This window comes from Mchenga conophoros, linkage group LG18 (assembly GCF_057382185.1).
Source record: "Mchenga conophoros isolate Kocher_MC1m ecotype Shallow Benthic linkage group LG18, M_conophoros_male_GT1.1, whole genome shotgun sequence".
Taxonomy (NCBI): domain Eukaryota; kingdom Metazoa; phylum Chordata; class Actinopteri; order Cichliformes; family Cichlidae; genus Mchenga; species Mchenga conophoros.
In genome coordinates, this window is record NC_140543.1 from 14078690 (window position 1) to 14095218 (window position 16529).

The window sequence follows — 16529 nt, forward strand, 5'->3', positions numbered from 1 at the left end:
TAGTCGCATAACAAAGTGTTGCTAACATGCATAAAACCACAACATGCCCTTCACTGTAAGGGAAGTGGTGTGAGTTTAAAGCGGATTTTATCTCTGTTTTACGGTAACAAGTGATATGTTGAGATGGGGAATCTTCAGGGAAATAGTATAACGTAAAACCCAGTAGAAAATGAACATTCTTAGATGTTGTTTCGTTTATGAGTGGGTGGATGTGGGTTCATTATTGTGAAATGTGCACTTACTAAATGTTTTCGTTCCAACAGCCGACACACACTGTTGTGTCTGTTTGCCACATTACAGCTACAAGAGAAGTGCGTGTTTGTCCTGTAATTCCCCGTAAAGAAAAGGAAAACCTGCTGTTATGTAATACATGTGGACTTTTCTTTTACAACAGGGGTGTCAAACTTATTGCGGGGAGGCCAGAATCGGCCAAGCAAAGACTCCGATTACAAATCAGTTACTCCAATTTCCATTGCAACTGAGCATTACCTCAATGTGCTTGCGGTAGTCATGGTAATGCATCCAAAAGTCTGTGACATCATTTGTATGCCACACACACTCAACACAAAAAAACAGAGGATGTCGAGGTGATGGTATACCTGCTGCTCGGCCTGTTGCCCTCGTCACTGAGTGGCCGATTGGTGGCGTGCAGTCTGTGGATGTCACATTTTAAGATTGACTCAACTCTTAGAACCCAGGCCAGAAAAAAAAATCTTGTACCGTGTATTTCCATCTAATGGAAAACCCTAAAAAGTCGAGTCCAGTCGCCTTCTTTCCAAGCTCGTTAGACTAGGAATAAAATCATTATTTCAAGTGATATATTTACTGAATAGAATAATGAATGCTCTTCACGCTTTCCAGCTGTCAGTGTGATTATAACTCAGACTTGTAGCGGTTGATGTGAGTTTGACCTTTTTATGTTAAAACATATGTGTTAAACTTCATAACTAGCAGGTACTTGCAAATTATTGATCCTTGATGAAGATAGTGGGCGCTACAGTATACAAATCAATATAAATTATTTACATTGATATAAAGTTGCAGTGATGAATATTTCTTGCGATAGTCTTTAGTCCTCTGGTCTTGTTTCATCTGGTTTTCTTCTGAAAACACACACACACACACACACACACACACACACACACACACACACACACACACACACACACACACACACGCAAACAGAAAAGAGGAAAACTCATTGCAGAGGAATTAACATTGGACTGATGTTAATAAAACAGCAGCACTTTTCTTGCATGCACAGATGTTTTCTTTTTCCTCACCTGCACAACAGATGTGATCAAAATTTGATCAAAATGTGTTTCACTGTTTTTTCAGAGCTTCCTGTCAAGGGTTATGTTGTTGCCATAAACTGTAAAAAGAGATCTTTCCACAGCCTGCACTGTTTCCTGTGTGCAGGTGTTCAACATGAAGGCCGCATCATCCAGCTCGGATCTTCTTTTAGCCGACATCAGAACTTTTTTATGCAGTACACACGACCTGATATTGCACACCTGATTTGACTTGTTTCTGTTTCTTACTTACTGCATAAAGTGGTTATAAATTTAAGTCAAGTTCTTTATGACTCGGAGGGTGTAATAACTGCACATGTGACACGTGACAATTCATTTCAGTGCAAGATAACATTTTGATTTCTGAGTTTACATTCATACATAATTACCTTCACAAAAAGACAGTCCTGCACAGTATCTTAGCTCTTCTGGACAGAGATCTCAGATGTTGTTCCTGAGATCTGCTGGAGTCACTCGGCTAGCTTCAGAGTCACTGAACCAAGTGCTCCGATTCCTACTGGAACCACTGTTACCTTCACCCTCCACATCTTCTGGAGCTCTTCTCTGAGTCCTTGGTACTTCTCCAGCTTCTCATGTTCCTTTTTCCAGATGCAGCTATCATTCTGTATCGCTATGTCAGTCGCTACGGTCGTCTTCCTCTGGTTGTCCACCACTACTATGTCCAGTTGGTTAGCTATCACCAGTTTGTCCGTCTGTATCTAGAAAACCCAGAGGGTCTTAGCTGGGTCATTTTCAACCATCCTTAGAGGCGCCTCCGATTTTGACCTCGGCCCTTCTTGGCCATACTCGGGACAGATGTTTCTGTATACTGTGCCGCCACTTGGTTATGGCGTTCCATGTATGCCTTGCCTGCTTGCATCTTGCATCCTGCTGTTATGTGCTGGATTGTCTCAGGGGCATCTTTACACAGCCTGCACCTGGGGTCTTGCCTGGTGTGGTAGGCTCCAGCCTCTATGGATCTTGTACTTAGGGCTTGTTCCTGTGCTGCCATGATTAGTGCCTCTGTGTTGTCTTTGAGTCCACCTTTTTCCAGCTACTGGTAGGATTTCTGGATGCCAGCAATTTTTTTTTTTTTTAGCTACCAGTGGTACATAGCGTGCAGGGGCCTGCACGGGGCCTCAACAGGAGCAGCAGCACAGTTCTGTCCATGACATCTGGGACATGTTTCGGCGCAGCTCTGATGACATCAACATGTTTACGGAAGCGGTTGTGGGATTTATCGGGAAACTAGCGGACGACACAGCAGAAAGAACTATCATCCGAACGTTTCCCAACCAGAAGACGTGGGTGGATAAAAACATCCGCGACGCTCTGAGATCACGCACCGCTGCCTACAATGAAGGGCTTGTCTCCGGTAATATGGACCTATACAAGGCTGTGCGACTCTAGGAGCCTGTGGAAAGGACTGCGGACTATAACGGACTATAAACGACCAGCTTCTTCAATGATGAATGCAGATGCTTCACTGGCTGATGAGCTGAACACGTTTTATGCTCGCTTCGACGCCGCAGCAATTAAAACAACAAACGGCTGCGCGCGCTCGGAGTGCACCAGTGAAGAAAATGCATTCGTCATCACAGAGCATGCCGTGAGGAACACCTTCAGGAGGGTGAACACCAGGAAGGCAGCAGGACCAGATGCAATCCCTGGCCGGGTCCTTAGAGCCTGCGCTGATCAACTAGCACCGGTGTTCACGGAGATCTTCAACCTCTCCCTGGCCCAAGCTGTGGTTCCCACGTGCTTCAAACAGTCCATTATTGTCCCTGTTCCAAAGAAACAACAGCCCGCTTGCCACAATGACTACCGTCCAGTAGCACTGACTTCAATTGTGATGAAGTGTTTTGAAAGACTGATGAGAGATCACATCACTTCTTCACTTCCTGCCACCATCGACTCACTTCAGTTTGCTTACCGGACTAATCGTTCCACAGACGATGCCATATCTCACCTGCTCCACACATCCCTGAGTCACCTGGACACTGGCAGAGGGAATTATGTTAGGATGCTGTTCGTGGACTACAGTTCAGCATTCAACACAATAATTCCCTCTAAGCTTTTCACCAAGTTGACGGATCTAGGACTCAGCTCATCACTGTGTCAGTGGATCCTCAACTTCCTCACAGACAGACCCCAATCAGTGAGGGTAGGAAAACAAGTCTCCCCCTCCATCTCACTCAGCACTGACTGGAGTGCCTCAGGGCTGTGTTTTAAGCCCCCTGCTGTACTCACTGTACACTTATGACTGTGTAGCCACATCAGACACCACCTCCATTGTCAAGTTTGCTGACGACACTGCTGTTGTGGGCCTGATCTCCGACAACATCGAGACGGCCTACCTGGAGGAGATTAGGAACCTGGAGACCTGGTGCCAGGAGAATAACCTCCTCCTAAACATCAGCAAGACTAAGGAGCTGATCGTGGACTTCACTACAAAGCAGGCGAGGAATTACAAACCCCTCATCATCAGTGGCACGCCAGTGGAGAGAGTGGACAGTTTCCGATACCTGGGTGTCCACATCACTCAGGACCTGTCATGGTCCTGCCACATCAACACCCTGGTTAAGAAAGCCCGTCAGCGTCTCTTCTTCCTCAGAAGACTTAGAGACTTCCATCTGCCACTGAAGGTGCTCAAGAACTTCTACTCCTTCACCATCGAGAGCGTCCTGACGGCAAACATCTGCACCTGGTTTGGGAACAGCACCAAGCAGGACAGACGAGATCTGCAAAGGGTGGTGCGCTCGGCAGAACGCATCATTCAATCAGAGCTCCCTGACCTGCTGTCCATCTACACCAAGCGGTGCAAGTCCAAAGCTAGGAAGATTATGATGGACCTCTCCCATCCCAACAACGGACTCTTCTCACTGTTGAGGTCTGGGAAGCGCTTCCGCTCCCTTAAGGCCAAAACAGAGAGAATGAGGAGGAGCTTCTTCCCCCAGGCTATTCGGGGCCTGAACCAGGTGTAGGACTGGACTCTCCCAAACACGTCACTATAAGACTGGACTCTCACACACGTCACCACACGCACCACCACACATTTCCTATAATCCTATAATTCCTATAATTTATAATCCTTATCTTTATAATCTCTTCTGCTATTTGCATATTCTTTACTGTAAATTCCTAAGTTAATTTGTAAATTTTGTAGTAAACTGTAAATTGTAAATATTGTAAAACTTTTCTTCTGTCATTTAATGGTCGGGCATTGTACAGCTACAAGCATTTCACCCCCATGTCATACTGTGTATGGTTGTGTGTGTGTGTGACAAATAAAATTTGAATTTGATAAACTGAGGAGTGTGATACAGCTGTGAAACTCTTGAATATTTGTATTCTCCCTGCTAGCTATAATTTCAATGTGGACAGGGAGGAGGAAGTTGAGAGGCAGCATCAAAATGAAATAATAACACTGTAGTTAAACATTATACAGACCTCAAGTGCCTCCACTGCTTTGCTTTTAAAACTACGCAGAACTGTACAGGATTTACTGACCCAGCTGAGCACTTACACGATGACAGCTTTTTTAAAGTTTAATGCTTCATTGCTTTCTATTACCGTTAAAGATGATGCACAAAGATGACAATTTCTACTTCAGTCAGCTTTATTTTGCAGCACAGAATACACAAAGTGAACTGTTATGAAATCAACAGCACTTGGAGAAAGCTTATTATTTCAATGAAGAACATGAGTAAGACCATAAAACCTTTCTGCAAGTTTGAATGCTTCATGCTTTCCTTCAGTCAGGTGTGATAAGTGCAAATGTATACTGGGGATTATTGATTCTTTTAATGCAGATACATATCAGTGAAGAATATAGGGATTTCTTACATCATGCAAAGCATCACTGGTTATTGCCTTCATAATAGTACATGGAAACAACGAAAAACATTTCTTGTAACGAAGGAAGATGTAGTCGGTAAAGGTCTCAGTTTTCAGCTCTCCGGTGGGTCATCTGGTTTTCTTCTGATCACTGAGACACACACAGAAAAAAACGTATTTAACATTTGACTGGTTGTAATAGATCAGTTACTATAGCAGTTTTCCTGAGTGCATAGATGAGTTCTTCTTTGCTCACTTTTTTTTGTTTTGTGTATCGAAAAAAACATTTCAGGTTTTCTTCAGAACGGCCCGGGGAGGCATTGATGTTGTTTTACCATTCTGTAAAACCAGAGAGAGAAACAGAGTGTGATTACAACACAGCCTGCTTCCACAGGCTGCACGTGTTAGACATGAAAGCAGCGCTGCCTGAGTGAGATGTTCTTTTGGCAACATCTAAACTTCTAAATCAGTTTTTTTTTTTTTTAATCTGTAGCATGCACACAAATATACAATGCACAGTGCCTCCCATTAGACACCTCATTTCACTTGTTTATGCTACTTGCAGACATCTGTGGTAAGTTTACCTTATTACCAGGAATATTAGGGTTGGCCTGTGGCAAAACAACAACAAATAATTAATTTGTGTCATTTATATGCAAGACAATCTCTTTAATGGTGAGTTTATTATTAGATCCATTAATTTTACTGTGAATGAAAAAATAAAGAAATCTGGTCTTACTTGGCCAAGGAGGGAACATCCACCAGGCCTCGAGGAACAGGACTGTCGTTTGACTCTTTCTCTTCCCTTTCGTCTGTCATCCCTGGTTATTCCCTTCACCAACAAGAGAATGCTTTATTCACTATTGGTCTTAGAAAATTTAGGAAAAAATAATAAATAAATAAAGCATCTAATGCAACAACATGAAACATGCATTAATATGTATCCAGCAGTTCCCAAAGTTTATGACTTCTTACCACATCCAGAGATTGTTTCTGATCGTCTGGCAGTGTGGCTGCATCTGTGGAAGTGAAGGCTGTGATGAGCAGGAAAACCTGCAGACTCAAGAGGAGCAGCAGCACTTTTCTGTCCATGGTGAACTGAGGAGTGTAATGCAGTTGTGAAACACTCCAGTATTTATATAATCCCTGCTAAATAATCATTTCTACGTGGACAGAGAGGAGGGAGTTTACAATAAAGATTCTGAAATCCGATATCTGATAGAGGCAGAATCGAGGCATTTAATTTGTCCATGCACATGCACATATTTTCATAACGCTGACTCTCTTCTGACTTTTCAGCACATGCAGTTATCCACAGAAGAATGTTTTCCTAGAACTCAACTGACTAACTTGTAGAATCCCCTTTAGAAACAATAATTTGAAGTAGATGTTTGTGGGAGAATTCGCCCCACTTATCTGCGTCACAAAGTACCTCTGGACACGATACTGAACCCTGAGTTGTTCACAATGCATCCATCTGATGCATTAGGTGAGTGTCTGTGGTGCAAACACTAGTCTACTATTACTTAGAAGTTAGAGTTAAAAAGTGCGTAGGCATAGAAATGCAAGTGTCAGTGCTTGGATGAGGCTTCCAGTAGAAAGCTGGTTGAGGGCTTAACTGAGCAGAACAGTGCTATTTGTGAACATTTGCTTTTGCACAGCTCTCTAAAGTCCTGACAAATTATTTCAATTCGGTTGAGGTCTGGACTTTGTCTGGGCCTTTTGCAATTTTGGCCAACTTTAGCTGTCCCGCAGTTAGTCTCACATTTGACTCTACACTTTCTCATATATTTGAGTTCTAATCAACTCAGTAACTGATAGGTGCCCAGCTCCTGCGGCTACAAAACAAGCCCAAACCATCACCCCACCATCAACATGCTTAAACGTTGGTATGAGATCCTTGTGTTGATATTCTGTGTGTGATTTTGCCAAACACAGGGCTGTGCATGATGTCCAAATGTCTCCACTTTGGTCTTGTCTCACTAGAGGACATCGTCCCTGTGCTGCCATGTTCCTTTTAGAAAGACGCGGCTCTCTCCTGGCAGCTGTCACGATCCTGTGTTTTGCATTTAGTCTTACTCCCCTTTGTTGTTCTCTAGATCCTGTTCGCCTGTGCCCTGTTTCCCCCAGTTGTGTTTACTTCCTCTGATTACCTTGTGTGTATGTATAGTGGCGTCATTCATTATATCTTCGTCAGATAAGCTGGGTTTGTTCCTCTGTGGGTCTCATGAGGATGTTCACAGTCCCTTTTTCACTCTGGATTTTGTTTTATTTTGTTTCTATACCTGACCTAATTAAAGCTTAGTTTTGTTTCCTTGTTGTCCGTGGCTTCTGCATCTGGGCCCTTTTTGACGTAACTGTGACAGAAACCACTCCAAACAAACCAAACTGTACTTATTAGCATACATTTAAAATGTTAACTAATGTCTCTAGAGTCTGAGGCTCTTTTTTCTTTATCTGAAGTTTGTCTGCATGATTGGCCTTGCAGTGAACTTATTCAGACAGCCACGTCTGGAAAAATGATGGACTTATTATTTAGAAATGGTGTTTAATCCTTCCCAGATTGATAGGAAGCAACCGCAGCGTCTCTAGGATTATTGCTGATGTTTTTCCTCCTTGGCATTGTGTAAGACACACCTGGAAGCAGTAAGAGTGTATTTAGGTTTTTACAAGAAATATTGTAAATGGTAAACATGTAATTTTCCAGTAGCTTTTGCATAAGAAATATTGGATAATATGTTTTATATCACATCCTGGATATGACTATAAACAAGATGGAAAGTTACAGTAAGTTTAGTGAGACTAAAGTTAGAGTATTTACCACATTTTTCCTTTCCATTTTTCATTAGCTGATAATAAATAAATTAATAAACAAGGCTTCTTCTTTGTTTTGATGTTTATTAAAGACAGTTTTTAGGTAAATTGTTATCTGTGTCAATGTCTCCAAATAAATACTTAATTTTGCATGTAACAAACTATACTGAATGAAAATAAAGGTGGACTGACTCCATCTTTTGGTCATAGTACATAGATACACTAAGACAGACCACTACAGCATCTACTTAGGCCAGGGGTAGGCAACTCCAGGCCTTGAATGCCGCTGTCCTGCAGGTTTTATATGTCCTTGATCCAGCACTGCTCATTCAAATTTCTAAATGACCTCCTCAACATGTCATGAAGTTCACCAGAGGCCTGGTAATGAACTAAGCATTTGATTCAGGTGTGTTGACCCAGGGTGAGATTTAAAACCTGAATGGCACCAGCACTAGAGGCCTGGAGTTGCCTACCCCTGACTTAGGCTAATGCAAGACAAGTAAATATCAACAAATTTAACAACTCAGAGGAATGTATATGTGTATATGTGAAAGGATGTTACCTCAAAATGCTTCACTTTGTATACAATAGTTAAAAATAAAGACAGACCAACTAAAAATAAGTCAGACTGACTCTGCTTTTGTGCTCACTTGCAGACTGTTTTCTGAATCTTGATGAAAATTACACGACGCCCATGTCACGATGTCCATTTTTTAAAAATCATGTTAATCGAAAAATGTTTGTTTTCCAATTCTTCTGCCATATTTTCTTCCTTAATTTTGAAATCAAAAGTGCAGTTTTGGAGCTGGTTGTCTATTAATTTATGCATTATTACAGTATGAAACTCAAATTTTATGTACATTGCATTACATTTTGAGTGCAGTTTTTAATCTTTACATATGACATGTAGGGGTGGCACATATGACATGAGCACAGCCTCATCAATTATGTAAGCCAGTTTGGTCTGTGCTGAATATTTCTGTCATACCCTTGGTGGTCATTTATGACTGTTTCCTTGCAACACCGATTTCACCCACCAGAGGTCCTCAGTTGTTCACTCCACACTCCACCATCATTCACATGCTGATTAGTTCCCCTCACTTTATCAGTCTTGTAGTGTACATGTACCAGTTTTGTCCATCCTGTTCTTATTGATGACTTTGATCTTTGCTTGACAAAGACCCCCCCAGTCTTACTGAACACTAGTAACATATTGTGGATATGCTCTGACTGTTGGTGTTACAAAGCAAACAGATTTTCTTGTAGATAGGTTTAACATGTTACATATCAACGCTTGCAAGAATAGATTCAGGTCTTTACTGAAATATGATAAAACTGTCAAAACCAAACATGTTTACCAGCCACATGCTCTCAATCTAGACTATAGAACTGTCTCTTCTTTTCTAATCAGTCTTACACTAGCTTTTCTAAACTTCCCTCTTCATCACAAATATATAATTGCACATAGCAGATATAATTTTTTTAATATTATTAGCGCATTATCAGCTATATATTTTAAATACGACTGACTGTCATTTCATGTTTGAATGCTGTTGTGAAACTACCCACTGTGACCAGAGCAGCTGCAGAAGCAGAAGTAGTAAAGGCAATGATGAGCAGGAAAGCCTGCAGGCCTGACAGGATCAGCATCAAAGTTCTGTCCATGACCGACCCACTAAAAATAACACAAAGCCAACCTTTATGTGCTCCTAGAGCTAGTATGGAACACATTGAATGATAACAAAAATGAGGATGAGAGATAATTCACTTTAGTACTAGCAAATTAAATTTTGCCTGTGCGAGAGTTAATTTGCATGTGTGAAGATTACTACCTGTAATATAAAAACACTTTTTTATGTTGTAGCCTGTGCAGCAGTCTGCTGATCAGTGACAGGTAAGTCCTGTCCTGTCCAGGCAGCTGAGACAGAGAGGTAAGATGCTGTGCCATCATCGCACAGGTCTCATCATTTCCCCACGGCTGTCCTTCAATCACTTAACAGTCCTTCAGTGCTGTTACAACAAGGTAGCCAGTGTTAGCATTGGCTAAGGCAACTGACACTGCTTAACTTAAAAAACCCCCAAAAAACAAACAAAACAAAGCAGGAATGCAATGGGAAAAATACATTTTGGACTATTTTTTGGTTACTATATACTTACTATTAAGATTGTAGTTTATTATGTATACGTGTGTATGGATCCTATCTCCCCCTTAACCAGTGAGCCAGTCTCAATGAAATGCAACACATAAGGTGACTAATGACGTCTGTACGTTTAAAAAAAAATTTTTTTTATTAATCCCAACTGTTTTGATTTTCATATTTATCAACCACTGGTGATCTTATGCTCTGCTTTTGCATTTGTTTCACGTTGGACATTCATCGTGACATAGTATGCATGTCATGAGATACATCACACATGAACTCCCCCGTCAAATTTGGCTGGACTTCCCCCAATTTATACTTTATACTTGGCTAATAACAGCTCAGGATAAAGAAATCGTTAAAAAACATTTTCAAGAATGTTAAAAATTTTATTAAAATGAAATTAATAGCACTGTTAAGGCATTTCAATTGAATTTAAATAATGGAAGTTTAATTATATCTTCATCTCTTTCATGTTTAAAAAATAGTGCAACTTACTTTATCTCAATGGACCAGCCATTACTACAGCACAGCTAGCCTTGACTAGAAATATAACCCATCCACCAGAACCATTAAGAGTTTCTAATTACGCCAATGTGTGTGTGACTTTACCAACAATTTCATTATATAACCTTTCGCATTTAAGCTTGAGATTTCGTCCTGTTTCCAGTCATAATTCTATGTTATGGTAAGTGCTGGTACTGATGTTTGTTAATGACTTATATCAGACAGAATCTAATTATAATTTTAAAAAAGTTAACATATTTATTTTGTATGTAACATTTCCTTCCTTCTTAATCGCTTAATTCTTGGAAAGTGTCAGTTGTTTTAACAGGAAACATGTTGTGGATAAATGAAAGTTTATGCACAATTGGCCACTTCTATAAAACAATAATGAGAAAGTCATCATTACAATACTAGTGGTAACTAAGTACAAACTACAGTTGAGTTCATAAGCTTACAAACATTCATCATTTTTTAAGGATTTTTTGAACAGTTCTTTTTCAGGGTGAATGATTCGACATTTAATGTCTTTAAAAAATATTAAGTTATTTTGGGTTTTGATCCACACAGGGTCAACAGTACAAGCTCAAACATTTACATGCTCTCACTCAAATCTCCTAATAAGTGGTGCTGAAGGACGTACAAAGTCTTTTAGCTTGATAAGACACAAAGCATTTATTTGATTGCACAGAAGTTTTTTTTTTAACTATTAGACATGACCACAACATGCAAGCTGTTATCAGCATGCAAGTGATAATAATAGTTATTTGGGCAACTGAGGTGACAGCATCTTCCACATACTTTCAGGTATAGACATTATTCAAACTTACCTACAAAGTCATTGAACTATTAAACTTGTTTTGATTTTTTGATGTCATTTACAATTTTTGTTCAGTTACAGTTTAAGTTTTGTTCATGTTTGAATCTTTGGAGGCAAAGTGGAGGCATCAGGTGATCCCTTTAAAATGCTGCTGAGCTGTAAATTTTCCCTCTGCACAGGCTAATTTTATAGTAGGATAAAGTTGTACTTAAATTTGTCTTATTTCAAACAATGTGCACCTCAAACAGGCTTACACTCTTTGAGCTGGAGCCAACCTACTAATAAGTCAGAACGCTTAGTGCCTCTGATCACTCCTCACTCCTCATGCATTGGTCTCCTGAATACATTAGTGCTGGCAGTTCTAATATTTTTGTGTTACTGATGGTATTAAAGTGTAGAGGTTTAAGTTTTTTGTATAAAGGATGATTTAAACAAAGGAATTTCACATTCAGTGGTTTTTACCTCCAGTAAATGAACTACATTGAAGTACACTGGCAGTGTGACAATTGCTGTTTTTGATACTGAAACTACTAAACTAAGACTCAAGTGCTTTTAAGTGTTCCTGTTCTGGGCAACAGAAGTCTTATTTTGTAGTGTTTGCTTGTGGCCACCAGTTACTGTGTAATGTGACTGTGACTCTGCTCAAAAAAGTTTGACAGTTTCAGTGAGTGTTACAAAGAAAATAAGGTTTTTTTTTTTTGCATATAGAAAAGCTTCTTCTGTGTTTTGATGTTGCATCCTCAGTGCAAGAACAGATTGTCTGATCAAACTATTTTTTTTTAGTAAAATTTGAAAACTCTTCTTTCACTGTCTTAAAACCAAACACAGGTAAGTCAGTAAGTTACTGAATAAAATGTGCAGAAAACATGTGCAAGTTTTACAGTTGTTCAAAGTCAGTGAGTCAGGGGCTTGAAGGAGAAGCAAATATACATCTGATACATCTGATTTTCTGGCGCTGTGTTTAACACCATGTTATCATGTCTTTATTTGTCATCATTGGATAATCTTACAATTAACTACACAACTTCTTTTCAGAATATCAGTCTAATTCACGCAAATGTGCAGTGCTTTAAATATTTTATTAGTCCAGTTTATATTCAGCACATGCAGTACTTAACAAAATTATTATTACTATCCAGTGCAAGGTTCCACACAAGGTACTCACAGCTGCCCTAAATACACAATACTGGTAATTACCAAAAACACTTTTTATGTTCCTGTGGTTAATCCTCACAACATGCAATGTTTATATGTTTATGTAATATCAAAACAATTATTGTTGTTATCCACGATTCTTCAAATTCATAGTTTTACAAAAAAAATCTTAAAACAGTTAAGTGCTTTAGGATTTTTTTTTTTTAAATTAAGATGCCGAGGTTATTTATACGACGTAGTATTAGGGCCGCATTAAGAAAAACAATACTATTCATCATTTTGAGAATAATATTATAATTCTGTTTTGTTTCAAGACAATCAGCCATGGTTGCTGTACCCTCTGAGTGAAATCGTACTTCAGAATCGACTTAAGTAACAAAGAAGGAAATTATTTCTTTTTTAGCACACAAACATATTATGGTAAATGTAAAAGGATGTTGAAAAGATGGTGCAGAAAGCTGCATTCACGTAATGTGAAATGGCTAACTCATCTACACAAAGGTATAAGAAACGTGGCAGTGTGTCTTGAAACAACAAAAGTAATCTCCACATTTCGATGCTTTTCTCAAAATAGATTTTTGATTTTAATCTTGAAATTTTGACTTCATTCTCAAATTAATCAAAATATTTTATTTTCTTAATGTGGCCCTAATACTCCGCCTTATATTTACTTCCAAAATTAGTTTTAGTGGTTGAATGTTATTTGTGTTTTATTTCTGACTTCTCAGAGGAGTCCAGTGAGCTGGTTCAAATTTAGCATCTGTCTGTTTCGGTGATGTATGCGAGGTGACTGCTGCACCAACTGCAATGTTGCAACATGTTTGCAGAGAATCTGTTGTTGTGATAGTTTATATGCGTAGATTATTGAAGCACCCAGGTCAATGGAAAAATGCAGGAAGGAGTTTCTGGCCGCAGCAATCTGTGATGGGTAAATTACTGGCCCTGCAGAGAGAGAAATGAATAAATAACTGATAAAACAGTCTTTGCTCTGCTTTAGCTTTAAATATCTATGTGCTTGAAATTTAAAAAAAAAAAAATTCAATAGTGATCATAGTAACAGGACCAGCTTTTTCTTGCATGGGCTTTGCAATCCATTATTGTTTTCTGTAATAAGAAAGCTTTGGAAACAGAAGGATAATTCACAAGATGATTCAGTGTTTATCAAGTTGCTGTTCTGCAACAGCAGGAAATAAAGAAAATGTGAATAACAAAACAATTTACCAATGGTCTGCATGCTCCAGGTCTATGGGAACACCTTCTCTTCTGTGGTCTTTGCTTTGGTGGGTTGACCGTCCTTTTTGCCACCTATAATGAAATGACATGAACATTGCGTTTTTATGTAATGATGATAAATTAAAATCAACATAAAATATAGACACGTTGTTACTGTATAAAGAAATCATGGTCATGACATTTATAGATTAATATACAAAGTCCACAATGACTTTGAAAAATTGTGATCCTGTGTAAACAGTAAATAAATACAGAAGGCAATAAATTGCAAATCTCACAATCCCACATTTGATCTAATAAAACAACAGATCAAATGTTTAAACTGAGAAAATGTACTGTTTTGGTACAAGTAACGAGTTCTTAGTTACTTGTTCATTTAGTCTGTTTCCTTTTGTGTCCTGGTCTCATCTGTGTTCTTCCCACCCCATCATGTCTCCATCGCTGTCTCACTGTCTGGCTCTGTGTTGTGTTTCCTGTTTTATTTTGGTAGTCCTGGTCTCTTGTGCACTTTGCTCAGTTTTTCTTCCCCCGTCTTTTTGTCTCTGATTTGTTCCTCCTGTGTTCCCACCTGTTGCCCATCCCCTTGTTATCCTGTGTGTATTTAAATCTTCAGTCGCTCTCTGCTCATTGTCACATTGTCTCTGCTAGCTGTGTAGTCTCTCGTGTGTTCCTAGTTTGATCAGTTAGTTTCTATTGGTATTCCCTAATTGTTTATTTCTTGTTTTGTTACTAGTTTCAGAGTTTTCAGTTGTTAGTTCTTTTATTTTTGAATATTTTTACGCAGCAATAAACCTTTCTCTTTTAGCTTACAACTCTGTTTTTGAGTCCTGCTTTTGGGTCCCACCACTGCCTGCCACACAGTACGTGACAGTTGTATTTCTTGTTTCACAGTGCACTTAGTTTTCAGTTGGTGAAAGGTCTGGACTGCTGACAGGCCAGTTAGGTACCCGGACTTTGCTTTTACGTAACCGTGCTATTGCAAAGATGCAGTATGTGGCTTAGCAATGTCTTGCTGAAATATCCAAAGGACCCCCTGACAAAATATGTCATATGACTGGGAGCATCTGTTGCTCTTATGCATGTATTTATGTATATAAATTCATGCAGTAATGGCAGCTTTAGACATGTGCATGTGTTGACATGTGTCAATTCCATTGGTGCTGAGCACTGATAACAAGCCCGATGGTCCCTCCTCTTTTGTTTGGAGGATACGCCATGCATGTTTTCCAAAAAATTTCAAGTTTTGATGAATCTTTCCAAACACAAGGAATGAACTTAAGGGAGTATAAAACTGCACAAACACCTATTATGATGCTACGTTCCAATTTTGTAATGGAAAAGTAGAAATACACTCAAAATCAAACACATTTGCCAGCCACGTGATCCAGGTCTGTTGATACAAGCTAAAACAGCGAGCTTTCTCTTCTTGCATTAAGTTCCTCTCTCTACAAAATATAATATGGAATTTGTAGTAATTTCAGACAGATAATTAAAGGTATGTATCCCTACCTTTTTGATTGCTGTTGCGGATCTTTTTAACTGATCTGGACCTTTCACTACGACTTGACCAGCTGCGTCCGAAGGAAAGGCAGTGATGAGCAGAACAACCTGCAGGCACAACAGCAGCACAGTTTTGTCCATGGCTGACAAACGAAATGAACAGAAAGCTGATGCTCACTAGAACTGCTGTGGACAAAGATGTGGCAATAACAGACTGCCAGGAAACTGCAAGTCATGTCCACAACATGCAAGTCATTATCAACACGAAACTTACTTACATTAATAAGAGTGCATAAGAGGTGTGACCCAAATACATTGACAGCTGTGGTTTTACTACAGTGAAAACCACTTCTTTAATCTTGGTTTAGAAAAAAATTGAGTTGAGTTTAATTTCATTATGCTTCTTTATATTCTTCCTAGATGATAGATGGAAGACTATATTTAAAAAAAAAAAAACAACTTACAAACTTAATTATGTAGCATAAAGACTGAAGACAGGATGTAACAGCTATCCATGCTATCTCAACAATCACAAGATCTGTTTACAAGCCTTTAAATTAGTATCATAACATGTAAAAAGCCTATGAATATGCAGCCACAATCCTTTCACATCTACTTTCACAAACTTACAAGTAAACAAACTGAAGAGATCAAAGTATGCAACTGTTTCTGTACTATGAAAATGAAGGTATTGCCGCCTACTAACCAATCAGTAATCTTAAAAGCAACATCACTATTCCTGGAAGATCCATCAGACCTTTCCTTGATGACTTGCAGTAATAAATGTATATTTGCAGAGCTTTGATCTGATCTGACTGATGCTGGTGATTTGCCTGCAGTAATGACTTTCAGTACTTACTGACTGTTTAACCTGTTCATGTATTTGCCAAAGTACAGTTTGCTGTTACAACATCAACAGTTCTCTGTGGCAGTGCACAGAATTAAAGATGTACTCTGTGCAATCATTCTAACCGGGAGAAAGAACACTTCAAACAAATCATTAAAATCCCTGAAATTATTCCTGTGATGTGAATGTAAGCTTTCAACCATAGTTGATGAATAAAACTGGTGTCACAATAAGCCACATCTACAAAACAATAATGAGGAAATAGCAGTTCACGCAACAGCAATAGACAAAGCAAACAGCCATCTCTTGGCTCATATATGCTCACACAAACCCACAGTCAAAGCCACAGTTTCCATCACTTGTCACGTACTAACTATTGTAAACCT

At 39.2% G+C, this 16529-nt stretch overlaps 2 long non-coding RNA genes across 2 annotated transcripts; both read right to left on the reverse strand.

Annotated features, from left to right (window-relative positions):
- Positions 1–4893: 4893 nt before the first annotated feature.
- LOC146553386 (uncharacterized) lies at positions 4894–6231 on the reverse strand. The gene is made up of 5 exons (XR_014889538.1): positions 6105–6231; positions 5869–5961; positions 5714–5740; positions 5386–5468; positions 4894–5280 (listed from the first exon to the last, which is right to left on the reverse strand). It is a non-coding gene; the product is annotated as an uncharacterized LOC146553386 (long non-coding RNA).
- Positions 6232–12403: 6172 nt separating this feature from the next.
- LOC146553387 (uncharacterized) lies at positions 12404–15758 on the reverse strand. Its single transcript, XR_014889613.1, has 3 exons — positions 15306–15758; positions 13785–13868; positions 12404–13505 (listed from the first exon to the last, which is right to left on the reverse strand). It is a non-coding gene; the product is annotated as an uncharacterized LOC146553387 (long non-coding RNA).
- Positions 15759–16529: the final 771 nt, after the last annotated feature.